This window comes from Eschrichtius robustus, chromosome 8, assembly GCF_028021215.1.
Source record: "Eschrichtius robustus isolate mEscRob2 chromosome 8, mEscRob2.pri, whole genome shotgun sequence".
Classification (NCBI taxonomy): Eukaryota; Metazoa; Chordata; class Mammalia; order Artiodactyla; family Eschrichtiidae; genus Eschrichtius; species Eschrichtius robustus.
In genome coordinates this window covers 93,342,976-93,363,129 of record NC_090831.1, presented here as the reverse complement: position 1 = coordinate 93,363,129, position 20,154 = coordinate 93,342,976, and the positions used below count along the sequence as shown (strand labels likewise).

The 20,154-nt window shown below is 34.5% G+C and overlaps 1 protein-coding gene across 1 annotated transcript in view; it reads left to right on the top strand.

Annotated features, from left to right (window-relative positions):
• Positions 1-20,154, top strand: part of SAMTOR (S-adenosylmethionine sensor upstream of mTORC1) — a 79,854-nt gene that overhangs the window by 42,011 nt on the left and 17,689 nt on the right. The window lies entirely within an intron of this gene.

The window sequence follows — 20,154 nt, the reverse complement described above, 5'->3', positions numbered from 1 at the left end:
GAATCATCTAAATAAGAATTTACTGGATTTAGTTTTAATGCTAATACAACAGCATTAACTAAATTAGAGGATGGAGATATACAAGCAATTGGCTAAAGTCAAGGAACAGAAGATGTATGTATATGTATAAAATTGAGTGGGTTGAAGAGTAAATTGTGTTGTTTGTGCTGCAACTTTAAATCATCACCTCCTTCTTATCCATAGGAGAATCACTTTCTTAATAAAAATCTCCTGTTTAGTACTTCTCCAAAAGAAATGCTTTACTTGAAAGCTTTGTTTTTATCCCCCCCCTCATTTGTAGGTAAGTCTTTCTGGTCCGTAATTTTTAAAATCACTCATTACACTCAGAGAATGGATTTTCCATTAGTTAGTGCTATCTTTCCTAGTTAACTAGGATAACTTGGTTTTTTGGTATTGAACCTTAGAAAACATTCACTAGTTTTATATGGAGTGTTTGAGAGTGATGGTACTTATGTTTTCTTTGACATTTTTTTTCTTCAGTCACTTGCCTTTTGATAAATATAACTCAATCTTTGTCACAGCATTTTGATATGAAAGTGTCAAAATATTGCTGTGATAACTGTCATGGGTAACGATAGTACCTTACAGATTTTATAAAGCTCTTCTGAGATCTAGTACTTAGGCCTAGACAGGATCTATAGTTTGAGATCTATAGTGAAGAATAGAGTTAGTGTCTTTGGCTTTCTAAACCTTCAACCATGAAGCTTGTGGGAAAGCTGCTATTTAGAGATAAAATAGGAACTGAAACTCTGTAAACAATAAACAGCCGCCTTCCTGGGTTTCAGCCCACTCCCTCCTGACCTCTTCTGTTTCACCAGGCAGCAGCAAGTAGCTCATAGCTTTCCTTCCCTGATTCTGGCCCATTCTCCGTGCTTCACTTGGCCCATGGAGACTGCCTACCTGCGGATCTGCCTAAGTCAGAGCTGGGGTCTTTAGATTAGTAACAGTGTTGCACAGAATTCTGAAGTGTTTCTCTGCACCAAATTTAATAACACATTGTTACTAAGTTTATTCTTACTATACTGATAATAGTCAAATTAGTGATACTGAGTAACTGTATATGGAGGAGTGAATAGACACTTAAGTTCCCAAATCATATATTATTTATGACTCTTTTTTGAAGTGGTGGTCCTCATGTAGTACTATATATTTATTATATTGTGTGTATTTCCCATTCTCAGTTCAGCTCTACTTATAGAAAGCCATATGAAAATAATTGATGATGTTTTATTTATACAGCACTTACCTAAATTAGATTCCTGCTGTGTAAATTTAAGGACAGTAAGTTTGCCTTACCACTGTATCATCAGTACCTACAGAATACCTGGCATACAATAAGTACTCAGTATATATTTGAATAAATGAAGGAAAAATGGAAACAATTGAGTAATCTAATATAGAAAGTATGAGCGTAATTGCTTTACTTCTGGAGAATATTTTAAAATTAAGAATGTGGCCTTAAGAACATGACCAGAGATGAAATGTGAATCTGAGGTGGAAGCCTTCTCTGAAATATGTAAGTTGTTAAAGAACCTTAGCCAGCTGGATTCTTTTCTACCTCAGTTTTCCAAAGCAGTGGTTTTTAGCCTTCATAGAAACAATGTTACCTGTGTTAATTTTTATCTAAGCCAACAGTGATAGAGGTCACAGCCTAGAACTTAAACTATAAATATGAGTATAGAGTAGTAAAGTATTTCGGAATGACATTGTCTACCTCACTCAATCTCTAAGCCTTTAGGCAATGTTTATTTGCTTTAAGAACCGTTTAAGAGGAAAAGCTTATTCCTCCCAAGATCTCTGTACTGTTATGGATTAACTCTAGATTGAATACATATTCTCAAAGGTAGAAACAATTTAAAAAACCTGGGAAAGTCTGTATGTTTGACAGAATTCACAGTAAATTAATCTAAGTAAAATAATCTACTCTATCATAAAATCACAAGAGAACTTGTGTCTGTGTCTAAAGGCCAGGTTTTCTTTAGGCTTTAATAGTAGTTGAGAACTTTAAAAAAGGGTTAGAAAATTCTAAAAGAATTAAGTTATTCACTTTAGTAACTGGCCCAAAGGGCATTATAATCTTACTAACCATTATAATTTTCCAAACCATGTACTAGTGTATAAAGCATCATGAGGACAGATGTTCAAACTCTGTTATTCTCTGCTATAATTTGGGGGCTTAACACAGTAACCTTGCACATAAAGGAACACAGTAAATCAGTGAATGAATGAATTCTGTTAGAAGGGACTATAAAATTAATTTTAACCAAAACCCCAAATAGTGCCAATCTCATGATTAAGTTAACTGTGACTTTAGAACAAAGATGACTTAATCGAGGTTAGAAACAGGGAAAATTAGTAGTACTCTGTTTCCTTTATTTTCTTTTTATCCCTAGAATATCTTTTCAGTTCTGTATACCATTGAGTACGGTGATGTTGGCCCAAAGTATTTAGAGTAGGATGGAGCCATAAATACAACAGATTATGGGTGATCCCAAGGAGAAAAAACAAAGGATTAAAATGTTAGAAGTAGACTAAGAAAAGGTTTTAAAAAGGGGGTGCAGGTGTTGGGGGGTGTTGTGTGTGACACTTTATATCTTCAGAAAACATTGGTAATCTAATATCTCTACTATTTGGCTTCTTACCCTGGTTAATAAAAGACAGTATATCTAGTTTTAGCCGACTTATATTTAACCACCCTGAATAAAGATGAGATCAGTTCAAGTAATTGCCATGGAATTAAGCCTTCATACACAAAAATGAAGGAGAGAAAATAAGAGTTTTTCAAAGCATAATAGATTAGAAACCTTAAGAAAACAGAAGAGTCAGTTTACATAATAACAAAATGTGACAGAGAAAACACCAACTATCTTAAAGAAAAGCAACAAATAATTCTAGAAACAGGCAAATTTTTTGAAGGAGCAGAGTCCTATATATCTATAAAAATGATTAATGGTCATGATGAATACCTCTGATGTCCAGAAAAGATAATGTTCAAGTCATTTTTAAGAAGACAGGTAAGACTATGTTAACTCTTAAAAGATTTCCATTACATATAAAATATATTGTCACTCAAGCACTAGATCCTTGCCTTTAAAGAATCATGCCCTATCACAAAATTTTGAGTTGTTAAAAAATACTGAAGTGTAGGTTACCAACAAATTGTTTATTTCATAAATAACAGGTGAGAAAGTTGAAATAAACAGTATTTTATTTTATTTTTTTAATTTATTTGATTTATTTATTTTTGGCTGCATTGAGTCTTTGTTGCTGCGTGCGGGCTTTCTCTAGTTGCGGTGAGCGGGGGCTACTCTTCGTTGTGGAACACGGATTTCTCATCACGGTGGCTTCTCTTGTTGCGGAGCACAGGCTCTAGGCGCGCGGGCTGAGTAGTTGTGGCTTGCGGACTCTAGAGCGCTGGCTCAGTAGTTGCATGGGCTTAGTTGCTCCGAGGCATGTGGGATCTTCCCAGACCAGGGCTCGAACCCGTGTGTCTTGCATTGGCAGGTGGATTCTTAACCACTGCGCCACCAGAGAAGCCCTAAACAGTATTTTAAAATACCACTTAGGACAAGGTCATGAGTGAATATAAATCTGCATTTCAATTAACTTTATAATTTTGAATTTTTCCAATTTCTTGCCAGATCTGATTTAGTCTTTTTTTTTTTGCTTGCTTCAGTCTAGCTAAGAAATGTTTTTACTAGGAATCGAAGTGTCAGATCTGTTTTGTTTTATTTGTAACTCCCTTGCGTTTGCATTTTTAGATTATCTTCAACCTTTAAGCTTTTTTGCCAGGAATCTTGATAAGCTACTCTTTCATGAGGCTTAGTTTAATTAAAACCAATAATTCAGTCTATCTATTGACTTACCTGGGAGCAAGGAAACTCAATATGTTGTGGTATGCTGCTAGGGAACAAATAGCAGGGATATGCCACTGATATTCCTCCGTGTTTTGGAACTCCCTCTCATCTCTCAGGTAACCCTACACAAAAACAGGAAGCTTGACCACCAGATACAGGGATTCTTTTGGGGAGTGTGTATTAGTCATGTTATCCAGAGGAATAGAACCAATATAGTATGTGGGGGTGTGTAGAGGATCAGAGATTTAAGGAATTGGCTCACATGATTGTAGGGACTGGCAGGTCCAAAATTGCAGGGCAGGAAAGTGGGCTAGAGACCCAGGGAAGCGGTAATGTTGCATTTTGAGTCTAAAAGTAGTCTGGAGGCAGAATTCCCTCTTCCTCATGTGACCTTAGTCTTTTTTCTGGTAAGGTTACTAATCCATTGATTAAGATGGGAAGATTATCTGGGTAGGCCTAATCTAATCACATGAGCCCTTAAAAACACAGAACTTTTTCCAAATGCAACAGAAGAGGAGGGGAAAAGAGGGTATCAGGGAGATTTGAAGCATAAGAAGGATTCAGTATGCTGTTGTTGGCTTTGAAAATGGTGTGGGCCATGAGCCATGGTATACAGGTGGCCTCTAGAAGCTGAGCAGACAGCCAGCAAGAAAACAGGGCTCTCAGTCCTACATCCACATGGAACTGGTTTCTGCCAACAGCCTGAATGAGCCTAGAAGTGGATTCTTCCCTCACAAAACTCTTAAATAAGAGCCTAGGCCTGCTGAAACCTTGATTTCAGCTTTATTACACCCGGAGCAGAGTACCAGCCAAGCATACCTGCACTTCTAACCTATAGAATTAGGTTGTATTTTAAAGTTAACTTTGTGGTAGTTTATTACATAGTAATAGAAAACTAATACATATGATTAGGTTGTATTCAAAATGAAGAACTACATTTATAGTATATATTTCCATAGCATCTTTATTTTATGCATGGACAACTGTTAATTTGTATCCAAACTGCTACTTCCTTCTATGCTAAACATAGTGAGCATAATTGTTAAACGCTCAGGCTGCTGAGTCAGACAGATTTTAATTCCACCTGAAATCACTTACTAGCATATGACCTTCCATGTGTTATTTAACTTCTCTAAGCCTCATTCCCCTCATCTATAAAATGAGAGTAGTAGTACCTACTCATAAGAATTTTACATTGCCGATATAGTGACCATTGTATATGATTACAACGATCACCAAGATGGCAACACAAAGAATGTTGTCAATAAGAGCGGGAATCTGGGCATTCATGTGAAACCATGCTGAGATCTTTTCACTTAATTCTTTATACCCTTCTCTGATCTCTGTATATGGATTTTCTGGGTTATCCTTTCAGTTTTTTTCAGATGTTTTGCTTAAAAACTAGATATCCATGCCTTTCTCATGAATCCCTATCTCGTCTCAAAAGTTTCCCAGAGAAGTTCTGTAAAATAAGTAATACATAATTTAAAAGAGAGTTTGTCAACAAAATAAATTTGGACATTAAAATTAAATTGAGTTTCTTAATTATAGAGCTATTACATGGTTACATGCCTGTAGCTCTTCAAAAAGAGATTATATTTTCCACATTTATTGACCTATTGACAAAGAAGTGACTTGCAAGACTATTTCGTGAAATGCACTTTGGGAAAAACTGGCCCTCCAGATATAAATCAACTCCATGAGCTAACTCTTGTTTTCTCTTTTCCTTGTTAAAGCCTGACTTCATCTACTTAGTGCAGATTATTTAGTCTATAAACAACCTTTACTCACACACTTAATCTCCCTCCAATATATTTTTTGTTCTTTACTACCAAAATATGGAGGGGAAGCTGTTGTCTGGCTTTACACATTGCCATCAAAATCAATAATCGTTAGCAGTCATTTCAGGGATTTGTGATACATATAGAAATGAAGTGGATTATGTACAATGCTAAGAACGAGTTGCTAAGTAAATGATAATAAACCAAGTCATCAGAGTCAGAAGTTTTCTATTTTAACTTTTTTCTGCTGTTCCTTGAAGGAATGATTGAGACAAGAGGATAGGTGGAACTAAGGATTTTTATATGATCCAAGGTATCTAGTAATAAATTTTCCCCACTTATTTGTCATCTATCAGCCCCAAAAGTTGGCTTTAGAAAAATTTCCATATATATGACTGTCATGAATTCAGAGTCAGAGTGACAGTGCTGTTTTACATACTGACTCTCAAAAATGCATTTTCTTCTTGTTTTTTCTTCTCAAAAAGATAAGATATGGAAATCTAATTTCCCCCTTCCTCTACGTCAAACCAGCAGGGATAATTAGTAAGGCCTAGATCATTGATTTCAACCATTTTAACCATAGAACCTTTTCTTCAGAGGAAACATTTTATGGTACGGTCAAAGGGTATAGAAGTTGTAGCCTCCAGATATCTCCCATACCTGCCTTTGTTGGCCCTTGAATGGACTCTGGAAAATACCTACAGCTTTGTAGAGAGCACTTTGAAAAACTGTTGTAAACTGCATACTTGGGTAAATATTGCCAGATTTTCTTATGTAATGAGCAAAAAATTTTACTTAGAGTTTACAACTCCCTCTTAATATGTCTTGAGGAGTTCAAGATGCTGTTGTTGACACTGGCAGTATGCCAGACAGAAAATTTTGTAGGAAATAAAATCCTGCATTTCCTTACTAAACTCCTTAACCAATGGATGGGAATTGAGGGGGAGAGAGTAAAGAAATGTGATGTTTTACTATAACTGTTTTGGAAAAGAGAACAAAGACAATATTGAGTAAACACCAACATGGGAAATTTAAATAGAAAGTTATCATTTGACCAGCCTATACATTTTTACATATAAGATTTTTTTCTTAACACTTTTGAAAAACTGCAAATGAAGTTAGAAGACTATGAATTCTTAAGTTTTAAAAATGTTTTTAAATAATACAATTTTAAGATTCTCTGCTTAAATCCGCCTAAAGAAGCAAAATGAAAATTTACTGAGGAATGTAAATGAACATTTGAAAGAGACATTAAAATGTAGAGGAAGCATTACAAACTTTCTAGCTAAACTTTGTTTTCTAATCAGTATGTTTTATCACTTTACAGAATGTAAATGAAGAGAGTGCATATATGCTGAAATTAGGAACCAGTCTAACTGTATTTCAATTAGCTGTCCTTTAGAAAACCGTTTGTTTCCTGACTAGTCAGACTGTTGACCTGTTATATTTTCCTGATTAGAAAAACTAATTTTTTTTTTAACTTATTTTTTTTTTTTGGCTGTGTTGGGTCTTGGTTTCTGTGCGAGGGCTTTCTCTAGTTGTGGCAAGCGGGGGCCACTCTTCATCGCGGTGCGCGGGCCTCTCACTGTGGCGGCCTCTCTTGTTGCGGAGCACAGGCTCCAGACGCGCAGGCTCAGTAGTTGTGGCGCACGGGCTTAGTTGCTCCGCGGCATGTGGGATCTTCCCAGACCAGGGCTCGAACCCGTGTCCCCTGCATTAGCAGGCAGATTCTCAACCACTGCGCCACCAGGGAAGCCCTAGAAAAACTAATTTTTTCCAAGTATTTGCCTTACCAACATTAGTAAATTCAGCCATTCCTTTTTGTTTTGTTTCTCATAAGGTATAATGACTTTTTTTTTTTTCTTTCCCTTGATCTCTTTGGAATCACATTTTACGTGTCAAAAAAAGGGTTTAAAATCTAAGGCTTACATACGGCCTAGTGCACATTTAGAAAAATGTGTTCAAATGCCCCAGAGTAGTCTCCAGAGAACACTAACATGTTCCAACAGTGCTGCCGTAGACCACAAAATTTATTACAACTGTTTAATGAAGTTACAACTCCTACGTCGCATTTCTTTTAAACATTCTTAATGGTGGCAAATTGTCTATTGTGGTTGAGTTTGATGTTAGTTTTTGGAGAGATGTTTCAGTAGAAAATGATATAGCTGTAATAATTCCTAGGTTGCTATGGGAAGAGGGATAAAGCATGAAAAGTATAATCTGAGAAGGGCTATCTGAGAGTTACAAGTGTCTTGGAAGGGATTTAAAGAGCACATCCTAACGAAGAATGCTAAACATTAACTCAGAGAGGAGTTCACAAATATTACTTTATTAATCTAGCTCATATCCTGACTGTGTATGTAAATACTAACTACTCTAAACTGAAGTGAAAAATAATTATACTTTAATAGTATAGTTCAGGGATATAGGACCATGTCTATTTTTGTCATCAAAGTCCAGAAATTTTTTGTAGGCAACTGAGGCAGCTTTCTGGAAAGAAGAAGGAGACAGAAGACTATCTCCTTGGTAACTTTTCTGTTCCCATGAAGACCAACTGTGCTTCTTAAAGTTGAATTCCATGAGATATGTTTTCATATTTCAAATAAATTTGCCTTTACTCAAGCTAGTTTAAGTGGTTTTCTGTTCCTTGCAACAAAACTATACCAGACCAAGACAATGATTCTATAAAACCTTATCTTCATCATCACTGCCTATACATGGAAACTCAGATAATCCAAGCAGAGTCTGTGAACCACCCTGAATTATATAAAAATGTGATTTGTGTATCATATGTGTATTGTTGTCTAGGGGGAAAAGGCCATAGATTTCATCAAATACTCAAAGAAGTTTGTTACCCAAAAAGATTAAGAACTATTGGTAGAGAGCCTCATGCAGAGGCATCCTAAGTGACAGAGTCCCTTTCCATTTTGCCTCCATGTTGAGGCAGTGAAAGACTTTGGTTCATTATTGTTGCATCTGACAGTGCCATAATTATGCCAGTTTTTATCCTATATATGGAACGTTGAAAAAAGTGCCCCTTAGAGCTTTGCTGCTGTTAGATGTCTATTAGCAATCTGACAGAATAGATTTTCATGAAATTTGGACCTCAGGAAAATTCACTAGGTAGTAATTTTTTTAAGAAGTCTTAGTTTTTGTTTATTTGATGATTTTCAGTGGGACATTGATAGAGACAGGTTTCACATCTGCAAGAGGGTGGTATTTTATTCTATCAAGAACTGATCTAGAATTTTAGAATTAGAGTGGCCTTTCATTTTACAGATGAGGAAACTGAGACGCAAAAAAGGGCAAGTAAAATTTCTAAGGTCACTTGGTAGTAAAGCACAAGTGAAGATAGAGTTCTGTTGACTGTCTCCAGAGCCTTTTTTTTTTTTTTTTTTACTGTACCAAACTTTTGATAATTATTACTTCTCTACTCCTTGTCCCCATCTATGATGTGTAGGCAACTCATTTAATGTTTATACAACACTATGAAGAAGGTGCAATTACTGGCATTTTAGTAACTATTTCTTCTGGGGAAATTTTCTTGGGGAAATTACATTGTGAATGTTCTATTAAAATATGTAAGTCAGTTTGAAAAATAATGCCATATACATATATGTACTTATTCATGGTAGTGGAATTAGATTTCAAGTCTTGGATAAATCAGCGAAAGAGCCATTTCAGATAATATTCTTCTCTGTTTTATAGGAAATGTGTTTAGAGGCTTTTTTGTTTTTTTGCTTGTTTTTAAAGTTCAAAGTTTTAAAAATGTTAAGGGCAGAAAGAACAAAAAATTGTCACTCTGGACTTAAAAACTACAATACAGTGAAATCAGTTGCTGGACATTTCAAAAGGCACTTTATGAGTTTCACAGAGTTTATGGAAAGTCCACACCTACTTGGAAACATGTACCTTTGCACTTACTGTGGTTTCTAACTGGAATGACAGTCACCTACCTCAACAGTCCTTCCCTTTATTCTTCACCCCCCATTTCTCATTTTCTCCTGGGAGAAGCCTGCTTATCCTGCAGGTCCCAGCTATGGATTTCCCTTCTCTTCTACCAGTGTTCTTCTACTCCTATAACATTTTATACACTCCTTTACTATATAATCATTGCATTGTTTTCATGTTGTATTTGCATGTGTGTCTTCTTTACTGAACTGAATTACTTGGGAATCTCAAGCTCCTAAACAGAGGTAGACAGGTACAATAAGTATTCAATAAGTATTTGTCAAGTTATAGTTATGTATACATTTAAAGTATTTTTTAAAATGATACTAAAGGTATTCGGGTTTTTTGTAGAAGATTTGAAATACTGTTTCGATGAATAATTTCAAATTAAAATAACTTCTAAACTAAGATTAAACAGTCTTAACTATATATTTATGATTATAGCTATTTAGTATAAACTTGAAAATTTCCTTCCAAACTCTAATCTTATTTCTGATTTTAGAACCTTGAGGCTTCAGATTTCCACTTCCACATCAAAAATTAGAGCATACGATCTGACAAAGATTTTGTTTTGTTTTTGTATTCTGTGAGTGAAAGGTATTCTGAAATATAATTTGGATGCCAAGATACAGGAATTTCAAGATCTTTCAGCTTCAGTGAGGAAGAGTAGTTTGTTGGTACTATTGAGAAAAAAAAAACACACCCTATTATACTGTTTAAGTATTTCTTTTGTTAAATGAATTATTCTTACTTTGCTGAGGCCAATGTTTTGAATTCCAGATACCTAACCACCACCTTACCCATCATTTAACTTGCAAACAAAAGGGGCTTTTCCCCCAAGTAAATTTATAATATGAGAATTTGCATAAGTAGTAATGTTTGTTGCTTAATTTTGAAGTATTGGTGCTTCAAATACAGAAATATAGGTGCCAGGATTTAGTCATTATCAATAAAAATCATCTGGATGTGACAGTAGTCCTTATAAATTTTATTTATTTTGGACTATGGGATTACAAATCCCATAAGAATTTATTAAGGGTAAACCTGAGAGAGACCAGGATAGCTTTTACATAGTATTAACATAAAAGACTTGCTTATTTCTCTTGCAGAAAAATTTGAAATAGTGATTAAAATGAGAAAATTGAGTAATTCAATGTCATTTTAGTCATATCTGTATTTGGCATTTTAACTATGAAGTCTGTCATTTAAGGTCACTTAAGGTTGGCTCTCTGGCCTTTTTTGATTAAGAAGCTTCAAAGTCATTTGATAGATTATTCAGAGGCTATTTTTGCTCTTAGCACACCTAATGTATTCACATAATAAGTATTTTCATATCTGTGAACAATAATGAAATACTTGTTCTACTTCTTTTATAATTTTTTTAAATTAATTAATTAATTTATTTATTTTTGGCTGCGTTGGGTCTTCATTGCTGCGCGCGGGCTCTCTCCAGTTGTGGCAAGCAGGGGCCACTCCTCGTTGCGGTGCACGGGCTTCTCACTGCGGTGGCCTCTCTTGTCGCAGAGCACGGGCTCTAGGCGCACGGGCTTCAGTAGTTGTGGCACGTGCGCTCAGTAGTTGTGGCTCATGGACTCTATAGAGTGCAGGCTCAGTGGTTGTGGCGCACGGGCCTAGTTGCTCCGCGGCACGTGGTATCCTCCCGGACCAGGGCTCGAACCCATGTCCCCTCCATTGGCAGGCGGATTCTTAAGCACTGTGCCACCAGGGAAGCCCCTCCTTTTATAATTATTGACTCTTTTTGTCACAGACTGATTTTATGCTGACCAGCTAGACTAAATTAATTTTATCTGTTTATGTATTTACTTTGAATGTTAACTAGAATATGCTAGCAGAATATTCTAACTAATCTCTCAAACTTGAAAAGAATAATTTTTTTAAAATGTTGGATAAATCTTAAAAACACCAAAGAACTGGTAGGGCCAAATGCAAATGCTGGCAGGAACCCAGAAAGGGAGGCAGAGCACAAAGCTTCTTTTGCCTTGAGAGCATTTTTCCAAACTGCAGACTTCAACTTTAGTTTTTATACTCCACTGATTGGAGCTTCGACTCTGAAAATTACTGTCTCAGTTTAAGGGTGAACCAGAATAAATCTACCCCGTTCACCCACAGCATGAGAGACTCTGACAAGTTGAAACTCAGGACATCCCAAGCATAAACTCCTAAATTCACATCACGAGGGTGGTCCAAAAAACTTTAAACCCTGAATTTATTTGGTTGAAAGTGGTCCGGCATTGGTGGTATCCCACATTGCCTGACAGAGCAAAAATGAATACTTCTGCTCAAAGAAACTTCGTAAATAATTTTTTAAGAAAAACAGCTCACAGTAAGAAGTAATTATGAAGCATGTATGGAAACAAGGAACCATGATCTAAAATCAGCAGGCATCAAGGATAGATATTTTTAAAGGCCTCAGACACTAGAATTATGAGTCACTGTTTACAAAATAATATTTTAAAAATAAAAGAATGCTTGAAAGTTTCTGCAGGGACTAGAAACTTTAAGAACCTACAAGCCATTTGGAAAGCCAAAATTAAAAAGAAAACTTCTAGAGATAAAAAATAAAATAATTAAAATAACTCAGTGTATGACATGAATTAAAGAGGAAATTATTGAACTGAGTGAGACAGAGTAAATGAAATTATCCAGAATGCCACATACGGACAAGAAAAAAAATAATAAATTAAAATGGTTAAAGACATAGAAGATAAAATAAGGTTTAACTTCTTAATGGAGTTGCAGAAGGAGAGGAAAGAATGGGAGAGAGAAATCTCTTACTAAAAGAAATTCTAGAGATGTATTTCAAGCAGAAAGAAAATGATCCCAGATGGAAAGTCTGAAGTGAAAGAAAGAATGAAGAACAACAACAACAACCAAAAAGGTAAATATGGACAAACATTTATAAAACAGAATACACAAAAAGACTAACATAACCACACAACAGAATTGTGGTCTCAAGCATTTGTATGGTTTGAGAGAAGGCTAAGATTATTCAATAGTTAAGTATACATTTTTCTAAAAGAACAAACTATAAATTTTGAAATCCGTAAAATGAAACAATATGGAATTATTAAAATTTAAAAGGAAAATTCTAAAACCAATTCTCAACCTTGGCTTACACAATACATTCACTTGGGGAGCTTTTAAAAACCCTAATGCCCAGGCTCCATCCTAAACCAATTAAATCAGTCTTTAAGTAATTTTGAAGCTCGCAGGGTGATTCTACGGAAAGCAAGGAGCAGAGGAAAAGAAACAGAGAACAGAGCAGATAGAAGGTGCAAGGTAAGATACTGTATATAAATCAAAATATGTTAGTAAATCACTTTAAAAGTAAATGATCTAAATACTCTAGTTAAAAGAAAATTTTTATTGTCATAAAAATCCAGTTTATGTTGCTTATGAGAGACATATCCGAAATATAAGATGGTAGAATAAATATAATTTCTAGAGATAAAGTATATTTCTCATAATAATAAAAGGTGTGATTTAACAGGAGAATATGTGTTTAATTTGTACGTGCCTAATAGTATAGCTTCAATATACATAAAGCAAAAATTGACAGACCTACAGTTGTTTTGAGGAGGTTTGTTTTTTTTTTCCCCAGCATTAAAGTTTGATAAGTTTCAAAACTCTAAGGGAGATTTTAAGGGTAGTACAACCAATACCCTCATTTATGTTTGTTACCAAGATTCATTAACAGTTAATATTTTGCTACATTTACTCCATAAATCTACGTGTGTATATATAGACACATTTTTCTTTTTGTTTCTTTTCTGAACCATTTGAGTTACTTCAGCCTTAAATACGTTATCATGTATCACCAAAGATTGAGGACATTTTCCTAGTAACCACAATATAGTTGTCATCACATTCAGGAAATTTAACATTGATATAGTTACATGTTTACATAGTTCACATTTGAATTTTCCAGATTGTTCTAATAATGTTCTTTATAACTGTGGGTTGGTAGTTTGATCCAAGAGCCAATCAAATATTATATATTGTATTTAGTTGAATATCTCTTAGGCTTGATTAATCTAGAAAATTCCCCATGATTAGATCCATGTTAAACATTTTTGATAGGTATAGATGATACTGTGTTCTCAGTATATCACTAAGAGGGCATATGTCAGTTTGTCCCATTATCATTCATGTTAAGTTTCATCATTTGACTAAATTGGTATCCACTAGATTTCTTCACTGTAAAGGTACCTTTAATCTCTAATCTGTTTGGTTATACGTGAAGACCGAGACAATTTCCTCTTCCTTGACAATTTTCACTGTAACTTTAACATGGTCTTGCCTGAATCAAGTTTTGTTTTGGTTTTTTTTTTTTACTATAATAGTTGGAAAATGGTGATTTTTCTATTTCTAGCTCGCTTACACATTCATTGGTTGGTATTCTTCTATAAAGGAGAACTTTCCCTTTTCCTCCTCTTTTTTAAAGTTCTGTAGACTGATAGATTTTTTTAAAAAATTCAGTGTGTTATAATTCATTCCTATCATTATTATGATGCTGAAATCATCTCACATTAGGCCAGTGGAAACTCCTGTAAGCTAGCTCCTTTGACCTTTTGATATATTCCTATTAGTTTTTGAGCGTTACCTTACTTTCTTGTACAACAAGATAGTCGAAGCTCACCTTGTACTTTCCCTGCTTCAACCCTGGAATAAGCCTTCTGTAAGAAGTGCAGGTTCCCTTTAGCAAGGGACCAAATTCTGGCATTATGTATCCTCACTGCTACTGGGGTGTCATTGCATCTACACCCTTTCATATGAAACCTCTAATTCTAGTCTGTCACCGAAGGATTCTTTCTCTCCTTTCCCTCATTCTGAATTTGTATCTCCAAGCAACTTTAGTTTATTTCCCTATTTGCTCAGCCCTTCAGTACACACAGAATAATTTTTAAATGGCTGCACTAGTACCACAACAACAACATACTAAGTAAAATTCAGGATTTCTTTGCAGTTTTTTGTCCTTACAATTTCACCCATTGAGATTATTATAATCAGAATACTGTGTTCAGAGTTACTGAATTTCAGTAACTGTCATTTCAAATCAATTTATGGAGATCTTTATCTGCTTCTTTAAAAAAAAGTTGGAAGATTTTTAACACACCTCAATAACAGAGAGCAAGCATTCACAGTGAGTAAGACTGTTGAGGATTTGAACAACATAATTAACAATCTAATAGCCATATATAGAATAGTGTACCCCAAAACTACAAAGTAATATTCATTTCAACTATACAGGTAACATTTATAAAAATGTTTCTTAAAAATTATATTAAATATTTAAAATATTATTTAATTTATAAAAATTTATAAGTCAAATGTTAGTAAGATTCAAAGGGTTGAATTATGTAGACAATGCTATTAAGCTAAAAATTGCTACCAAACGGCAATAAGGAAATACCCAAAGGTTTAGAAATTAGTAAATAACCTTCCAAAAAAAAAAATCCATGAAATGAAAATTTATAATAAAAATTAGAAAATATTTTCAACTAAATAATAATGATACTTTTTGTGAAGAAATGTTTTGTCAAAAAATGTTACAAATATGCTTTTTATTAAAACTTGTGGATATAGCTAAAGCATCACTTAAAGGAAAATTTATAGCTTAAATGCATATATTATAAAGAAAAGCTGAAACTAGTGAACTAAGAATCTGTCTCAAGAAATTAAAGATAACTCAGCAAATAAGGCCCTCTCCCCCTCCAAAAAAAATGAAAAGGAAATAGTAAAGAGCAGGAAGATAGAAAAAGTCAGAGATAAAAGTTGGGATTTTGTAATAATATTAAAGAAATTAAATCAGTGGTTAAAAATCTCAGAAATAAAACTCCAGGCCTAAATGGCTTTACCAGCAAGTTCTAGTAAACATTTAAGGAAAAATGAATTCTGTTCTTACACATACGCTTTAAAAATAGAATGAAAGGAATTATCCCACACTCATCTTAAGAGTCTAGCATAACCTTGATATTAAAACCCATCATGGACAGTACTAGCACAGAAAATTATAGTCTGGTCTCACTTATCAACATAGATGCAAAAATCCATATACACACACACACACACACACACACACAGTTTATCCTAATTATTCAAAAATTCCACATCTGCAAATTCACCTACTCACTAAAATTCAACTCCAAGGTCAGTACTCATGGCAGTTTCAGACTCATTTGTGGACATGCTGAGGGTGGCGAAAAATTTGTCATCTGACACACACCTTCCCAGCTGAAGTCAAACAATGCAAGCTTGCCTTATTGTTTCAGCTCTCAAGTATAAAAATGCCCCTTTTTCAGTCTATTTAATATCACATTTTTTGTGCTTTATTGATTTTACTTTTATTTTTAAAATTTTATTTTTGGCTGCATTGGGTCTTCATTGCTGCGTGCGGGCTTCCTCTAGTTTTGGCAAACGGGGACTACTCTTCCTTGCGATGCGCGGGCTTCTCATTGCGGTGGCTTCTCTTGTTGCAGAGCACGGGCTTTAGGCGGGCGGGCTTCAGTACTTGTGGCTCGTGGGCTCTAGAGCGCAGGCTCAGTAGTTGTGGCACATGGGCTTAGTTGCTCTGCGTCATGTGGGATCTTCCCGGACCAGGGCTTGAACCTGTGTCCCCGGCATTGGCAGGCAGATTCTTAACCACTGCGCCACCAGGGAAGCCCTATTTTGCTTTAAAAATGGCCCCTAAGCATAATGTTAAAGTTCTATCTCGAGCCTATTTAGATCTAAGCACAGGAATGCTGTATTATGCCTTAACAGAGAAAATAGTGTATTAGATATGCTTCCCTTAGGCATGAGTTGTAATGGTGTTGGCTGTGAGTGCAGTGTTAATGCATCATAATACATATTAAATAAGGTAACTTTAAACAGAAATACACATAAATCGAAGTTATGTGTTGCTCTGGTGTTGAAAGTATTGTAACCAGAGGCCTAGTCTTGTATTTCCCTTAGGAGCATGGTTCGGTGTTTGTGGTGACTTTATAGACCAGACCCATCACAAATAGAACCAACTATATATACATATATAAAACAAATCCTTTAAATTATGAAGAGAATAATTTATCAAAACCAAATTAGATTCTTCCCAATAAGGCAAGATTGATTTAATGCTACAGAATTAATGAGTGTACTTAAACAGATTTAATCACATAAACAGATTAAAAAAAAGTCATATCTCAGTAGCTGAGTGCATTTGATAAAATCCAACATAGATTTGTGTGAAATTTTTTTTTAAAAGGAACTAGCAAAATATAAAAGTAGCTTCATCAGCTTTATCAAGGATTCTATATAAAACCTACAACAGTCATTATATTTCACGGTGAGTTATACATTAATGGTGAACATTATACTTAATGTTCCCTCTGAGACTGGAAACAAAATAGTACCTGCTTGTATTAGTCCTGTTTAATATTGTATTAGAAGTCCTGGGCAAAGCAGTGAGGCAAAAAATAGATGGATGGGTGGGTGCATGGATAGATAAGAAATAAGAAATAATATTATTTTTCACAGATTATGTAACTACGTACCTAGACTAGAATACCCAAAATAATATACAGATAAGCAGTTGAGATAACAGGAATTTAGTAATGCTGCTGGATACAAATCATTGTACAAAAATGAATTGCATTTCTGTAACCAACAATGAAAAATTAAATTTTAAAAAATAACAAGGTTTATCCATAGGGGAAAAGCAATAACAGCACCAAAAAATATGAGTTAACAAGAAGTATAAATCCAACAAAATATACATGGGACCTTTTAAGAGAAATTGTTAAAGCTATTGAGAGACAATGAGGAACTAAATAGATGGAGAACTATGCCATGTCCATGGATTAAAAGAGTCCATATTGTAAAGACATTAATTCTCCCAAATGATCTTTGGACTCAGTGTCACTCTAATGAAAATCACAGTGGGATGTGTTGTATAAAGGTACTATCACACAGCAATGTACATGAATTAACTACAGAAACACAAATGACACTCACAAACTTAATATTAAATGAAAGAAGAAAGTCACAAAAGCAAATGTGTAGTGTAAAACTAAACTATGTTATTCAGAAGACATTCAGTCATAGGTAGCAAGACTATAAAAGGAAATCAAGGGAATGATTATCACTAAAATCAAGATAGTGGTTACCATTACAGAAAGGGGTAGGGGATGTCGTCAGGGAGGATCCTGTTTCTATGGTGCAGGCAATGTGTTATTTCTTGACCTGGGTGATAATTACTTGGATGTTCTGTTCACTTTGTGATAGTCTTTAAACTAACTATATGTTTGATGCAAAAAAAATTACAGAGCTCAACCAAAGAATTTGAAATGGATTAAGTGTATTACTGAGAGTTAATGTTATTAAGTTAATCCATGATATTAAGTTATTGGTAATTATATTTTAAAGTTGAATTAAGTTGAATGATTTGGAATACTCCATCCAGGTAGAAAGGTTAATTTCTAAGAAGCACTTTTTTAAAGACTATCAGAAATTTTTTGTTACCCAATTTACTAGAGTCTACCAGTATAGAATTTAGTGTGAGTCAAATTCTGCTTTTACTATGTTCAGGAAGATCATTAGTGGACAAACCACAAAAGATTTTGTATATAACATGATATTAATAGCTAACAATGATATCTACCACTTTTTGAGCGTTTACCATGTACCACATACTAGGGCAAGAATTATAAATGCATTATCTCATTTAATCCTAGAAACGACTCTTAAGTGTGGGTACCATTGTTGTCCCCATATCACACAGGTAAAGGACAGAATCAGGTTTTGATTTTAGTCTCTCTGATTCCAGAACTCTTGTTCTTAACCATAGCCCCACATAAGGATTAGAATGGCAATCTAGTAGTGTACTTAGTGTTACATATTTTTATAGATTCATTTATTCAAACTGGTTATGATTTGAGTATTCAAATTTGTTAATTCAGCAGTAAATGTCAGCTATATACCAGGCATTTCAAGGTACCTATCTACTGGATCTTTTGCTCTGTTTAGCAACTTGGAACCTATACCACAGTAGTTCGCTGGCCTCCTTCTTCCTTAGAGCTAGTGTATTGTGGTATTTCAAGTATCGCTAAACTTAATTCAACTTTACAGATGATTATTTGTTATACACATCACCCAAACTACATAATAATCTGCTTCCTGATTTGGCTGCAGTACAGAAAATTACCTTTTGAGCCCTAGGATCAGCTCTTGTTGCTGAGGGAGTTTCTAGCTATTCCTTTTATTTCCTTATACCCTCATAACCCCTTCTTTGGATGAGTTCTTAAATAAAATTTTGTTGACAGAAATCTTTTAATTGGTTCATATTGTTTTTTATGGTACTATAAAATGCCATGTACTGTATTAGACAGGTCCTGTATACAGTTTATTTATAATCAAATGGTGATTATGGTCATTTCTGTAAAATGTTAGGACATCAGGCTCTTGGTAAAAAATGTAACCCCTATTCCTTTTATGAAAAAAAAAAAACTTTATATTATTTTATTTTGACTTACAGTGCCTTTTCCAGGAGCTTAACTACAGTCTGTAGTTTAACACCTCTCTAATGGACACTATGGCAGTATGCTAGCTGAGGTATAAGGAACAGAAGCTGGGCAGATTTTCTCTGCCCTATAGGCTTTAAAGAACCAAGATTCTGTTTTTACCCAGTTATTTCACTATATTTCTTTCCTTTATGTTTGCAGTATCTACTCATAATTTTTTTTCAGCAAAATTGTCTTAATATCAATAAAATGGCATATGTCTTAAGTTGGTTTTTATTATTGCTTTACTGTCTGAACACTAGGACTATAGGCTTCAGACCAACAAAAATCCACTGTTTTCCTTCATCCTTATTTGCTGCTATGTAGATCCATATTATCAATAGTTGCATTTGACTAACTTTAGTGGTCATGTCCGGTTTTGTTTACCTTCTTTTTTCCTACTACTTTTGGACACAAGGAACGCTCCTGCACAAAATAAAATTTTTCATAACTTAAGAAATACTATTCTATCATTGCTTTGCTCTTTGGTCCTTTTAAATCATTGAGACAAATTAAAGTTAAGTCCAAAGACATCATTATATTGACTACTGAGAATTAATCTGTGAATGGATTCTTTCATCTACAAAGACAGTTTTCAAAGTATGGTCTGGGGATCTGAGACCCTTCTAGGGTCTCTGTGGGAGGAAAATTATTTTCATAATAATACTAAAATATCGTTTGCCTTTTCTACTCTCATCCTCTCTTGAATGTAGGGTTGAGTTTTCTAGAAACTTCATGGCATGTGATGTTGCAACAACTTGAATGCAAAGCAGACATGCGAATCCATCTGTCTTCTATTAAGCCAGACATTAGAGAGACTTGAAAAAATGTAAAACAGTAACTCACTTTTACTATCTTTCTAATCTAGATTTTCATTAGAAAGTATAATTTACATTAGCATATACTATAGTGTTATTGTTTTATAAATGAATTGATGTTTTTAAACCATTCAGTTTTAATTTCAAATATGGTATTATTGATAGAACCTAT